The sequence below is a fragment of the Harmonia axyridis genome, chromosome X (assembly GCF_914767665.1).
Source record: "Harmonia axyridis chromosome X, icHarAxyr1.1, whole genome shotgun sequence".
NCBI classification, from domain to species: Eukaryota; Metazoa; Arthropoda; class Insecta; order Coleoptera; family Coccinellidae; genus Harmonia; species Harmonia axyridis.
Window position 1 is genome coordinate 31,480,189 of NC_059508.1, and position 5,000 is coordinate 31,485,188.

The following is a 5,000-nucleotide window of genomic DNA, read 5'->3' on the forward strand; positions in this document are numbered from 1 at the left end:
TTCCCGATCGATCCGACCCACCGAGGCCGTCTCGACCGTCCGCTGCGCCTACTAGGGCCGATTTCTTCGGACTCCGATCAGAAAATATACCGATGCATGTCGTTAACACCTAGTCCGCCTCGTCCGATCTATCTAAACAGTCTCGACGCACCCAACACTCTTTCAAAGTCGGATTACTCGGACTCAATCTGAAAATGGACCGATGCATGACGTCAACACTTAGCCCGCCTCGTCTGACCTATCTAAGCCATCTCGACCCACCCAACACGCCTTCCAAGTCGGATCACTCGGACTTCGATCTGAAAATCTCCGGACTCATTTTTATGAATATCCCCAGTCAGTAAGAACGTTATTTCGCCAATATATACCAACAATAAACCATATTCCAATAGCTGAACCAAAAATATAATTCCCGATCCAAACGTTCTGCATCGCCCAACGCGACCACCTTCCCTATATATGTCAGGAGAGCACAGGGTTCCCCTCCAGACAACACTTACGCTCTATCCCCGACTCTCGGTCGATCGATAGGCCAGGTCAGCGGAGTCTGTTTCGGCCGAAGCTCGGACTTTGGTCAAAATGTTCCGATACAAAATTTGAACCAAGATAGATACAGATATGATTCCTTCTTAAATATACGTTGATTATCGAACAGAATATGGTAAATATTTTGCGATGACCGAGGATTTCATGAATTTTTTTTTTTTTTCGAAAAAATTTTCTATTATCGGAATTTCCTCAAATTTCATTTGGTTGCCTCCTAATGCTTATTAAAAATGATAACCAACAATCAGAATCATTATTTATCATTTATTTCAATTTTTATAATGAAAAACGTTCACGTCCTTTCGCGCCTCTCGATCGTCGTTTACGTGATGCATCGGTCAGCCCTAGTTTACGTGGTGCATCGGTAAGATCGAGTTCACGTTCTGCATCGGTCTGCCCGAGTTTACGTGGTGCATCGGTAAGATCGAGATTACGTGGTGCATCGGTAAGATCGAGTTCACGTTCTGCATCGGTCTGCCTGAGTTTACGTGGTGCATCGGTATGATCGAGTTTACGTTCTGCATCGGTGTGATCTAGTTTACGTTGTGCATCGGTAAGATCGAGATTACGTGAAGCATCGGTATGATCGAGTTTACGTTCTGCATCGGTCTGGACTCTGAGATATATTTTCGACGTGAAAATGTTCCGATACAACTTTTGAACCAGGATAGTTAGAGAGATGATTTTTTCTGGGATGTACGTTGATTGGGGAATGGATTGTGGAAAATAACTTGCCATGACCGAGGTGTTCTCGAATTTTTTTTTTTTTTCGAAAAATATTTTCTGATTTTGGATTTCACTCAAATTTGATTTCGTTGCCTTCTAATGTGTTCTAAAAGAGTAAATCAGTAATCAGAATCGAAAAATATTTTTCGGATTTTTTTTTTTTTGAAAAAAAATTTTCTGATTTTGGAATTTCCTCAAATTTGATTTGGTTGCCTTCTAATGTGTTTTTAAAGCGTAAATCAGTAATCAGAATCAATATTCATTGTCGACTTTAATTTTTATAAGGAAAAATGTTCACGTCCTTAAACGCCTCCCCATCATTAGCCCGAGTCCAAGTCGATGTCAGTCCCGAGCGGACGGTGTCAGATACTACCTATCGCCCCGGTCTGGACTTGGCGAGGTATTTCGACGTGAAATGTTCCGATACAACTTTTGAACCAGGATAGTTAGAGAGATGATTTCTTCTATGTTGTACGTTGATTGTGGAATGGATTGTGGGAAATAACTTGCCATGACCCAGGTGTTCTTGAATTTTTTTTTTTTTCGAAAAAAATTTTCTGATCTTGAAATTTCCTCAAATCTGATTGCGTTGCCTTCTAATGTGTTCTAAAAGAGTAAATCAGTAATCAGAATCAATATTCATTGTCGACTTTAATTTTTATAAGGAAAAATGTTCACGTCCTTAAACGCCTCTCCATCGTTACCCCGACTCCAAGACGATGTTAGACCGGAGCGGACGGTGTCAGATGCGACCGATCTCCCCGGTCTGGACTTAGCGAGATATTCCGACGTGAAATGTTCCGATACAAAAATTTAACTGTGATAGTTAGAGAGATGGTTCCTTTTGTGATGTACGTTGATTGTGTAATAGAATATGGAAATAAACTTGAGATGACCGAGGTCTTCTGGGATTTTTTTTTTTTTTCGAAAAATATTTTTCGATTTCGGAAATCCCTCAAATTTCATTGAGATATGTCCTAATGTGTTCTTAAAACTTAAATCAACAATCAGAATTAATATCCAAAAGTTATTTCATTTTTTATAAGGAAAAACGTTCACGTCCTTTCCGCTCCCAAAAAGTGAGATATCATAGAAAATATCGCTATATTTGTTGTTTACGGCCATACCACGCTGAAATTGCCAGTTCTCGTCAGAACACTGAAGCCAAGCAGCGTCGGGCGCGGTTAGTACTTGGATGGGTGACCGCTTGGGAACACCGCGTGCTGTAAGCTTTTTTTTTACGTTCTGCATCGGTCTGCCGAGATAACGTGGTGCATCGGTATGATCGAGTTTACGTTCTGCATCGGTAAGATCGAGATTACGTGGTGCATCGGTAAGATTGAGATTACGTGGTGCATCGGTAAGATCGAGTTTACGTGGTGCATCGGTAAGATCCAATTCACGTTCTGCATCGGTAAGATCCAGTTCACGTGGTGCATCGGTAAGATCGAGATTACGTGGTGCATCGGTAAGATCGAGTTTACGTGGTGCATCGGTAAGATCCAATTCACGTTCTGCATCGGTAAGATCCAGTTCACGTGGTGCATCGGTAAGATCGAGATTACGTGGTGCATCGGTAAGATCGAGTTTACGTGGTGCATCGGTAAGATCCAATTCACGTTCTGCATCGGTAAGATCCAGTTCACGTGGTGCATCGGTAAGATTGAGATTACGTGGTGCATCGGTAAGATCGAGTTTACGTGGTGCATCGGTAAGATCCAATTCACGTTCTGCATCGGTAAGATCCAGTTCACGTGGTGCATCGGTAAGATCGAGATTACGTGGTGCATCGGTAAGATCGAGTTTACGTGGTGCATCGGTAAGATCCAATTCACGTTCTGCATCGGTAAGATCCAGTTCACGTGGTGCATCGGTAAGATTGAGATTACGTGGTGCATCGGTAAGATCCAGTTCACGTGGTGCATCGGTAAGATGGAGATTACGTGGTGCATCGGTAAGATCGAGATTACGTGGTGCATCGGTAAGATCTACTTTACGTTCTGCATCGGTCTGCCCTTGTTTACGTGGTGCATCGGTAAGATCGAGATTACGTGAAGCATCGGTATGATCGAGTTTACGTTCTGCATCGGTCTGCCCGATATTACGTGGTGCATCGGTCTGCCCTAGTTTACGTGGTGCATCGGTTTGGACTTAGAGATATATTTTCGACGTGAAAATGTTCCGATACAACTTTTGAACCAGGATAGTTAGAGAGATGATTTTTTCTGGGATGTACGTGGATCGGGGAATGGATTGTGGGAAATAACTTGCCATGACCGAGGTGTCCTCGAATTTTTTTTTTTTTCGAAAAAAATTTTCTGATTGTGGAATTTTCTCAAATTTGATTTGGTTGCCTCCTAATGTGTTCTAAAAGAGTAAATCAGTAATCGGAATCGAAAAATATTTTTCGGATTTTTTTTTTTTTCGAAAAAAATTTTCTGATCGTGGAATTTCCTCAAATTCGATTTGGTTGCCTTCTAATGTGTTTTTAAAGCGTAAATCAGTAATCAGAATCAATATTCATTGTCGACTTTAATTTTTATAAGGAAAAATGTTCACGTCCTTAAACGCCTCCCCATCATCAGCCCGAGTCCAAGTCGATGTCAGTCCCGAGCGGACGGTGTCAGATACTACCTATCGCCGAGGTCTGGACTTGGCGAGATATTACGACGTGAAATGTTCCGATACAACTTTTGAACCAGGATAGTTAGAGAGATGATTTCTTCTATGTTGTACGTTGATTGTGGAATGAAATACGGAAAATAACTCGCCATGACCGAGGTGATTACGATTTTTTTTTTTTTTCGAAAAAAATTTTCTGATCGTGGAATTTTCTCAAATTTGATTTGGTTGCCTCCTTATATGTTCTAGTAGCGATAATCAACAATCAGAATCAAAATCCATGGTCGGGTTTGATTTTTATAAGGAAAAATGTTCACGTCCTTTTTTACAACCCCGACTCATTGACGATGTTAGAACCGAGCCGGCGGTGTCAGATACGACCGATCGCCCCGGTCCCGATCGTCATTTACGTTGTGCATCGGTCTGCCCGAGATTACGTGGTGCATCGGTATGATCGAGTTTACGTGGTGCATCGGTAAGATCCAATTCACGTTCTGCATCGGTAAGATCCAATTCACGTTCTGCATCGGTAAGATCCAGTTCACGTGGTGCATCGGTAAGATGGAGATTACGTGGTGCATCGGTAAGATCGAGATTACGTGGTGCATCGGTAAGATCTACTTTACGTTCTGCATCGGTCTGCCCTTGTTTACGTGGTGCATCGGTAAGATCGAGATTACGTGAAGCATCGGTATGATCGAGTTTACGTTCTGCATCGGTCTGCCCGATATTACGTGGTGCATCGGTCTGCCCTAGTTTACGTGGTGCATCGGTTTGGACTTAGAGATATATTTTCGACGTGAAAATGTTCCGATACAACTTTTGAACCAGGATAGTTAGAGAGATGATTTTTTCTGGGATGTACGTGGATCGGGGAATGGATTGTGGGAAATAACTTGCCATGACCGAGGTGTCCTCGAATTTTTTTTTTTTTCGAAAAAAATTTTTTGATTGTGGAATTTTCTCAAATTTGATTTGGTTGCCTCCTAATGTGTTCTAAAAGAGTAAATCAGTAATCGGAATCGAAAAATATTTTTCGGATTTTTTTTTTTTTCGAAAAAAATTTTCTGATCGTGGAATTTCCTCAAATTCGATTTGGTTGCCTT

At 41.6% G+C, this 5,000-nt stretch overlaps 1 non-coding gene across 1 annotated transcript; it reads left to right on the plus strand.

The window, feature by feature from the left end:
- The first annotated feature begins 2,385 nt into the window (after nucleotides 1-2,385).
- On the plus strand, nucleotides 2,386-2,504 carry LOC123686978. The gene has a single exon (XR_006748729.1). It is a non-coding gene; the product is annotated as a 5S ribosomal RNA (ribosomal RNA).
- The last annotated feature ends 2,496 nt before the right edge of the window (nucleotides 2,505-5,000 follow it).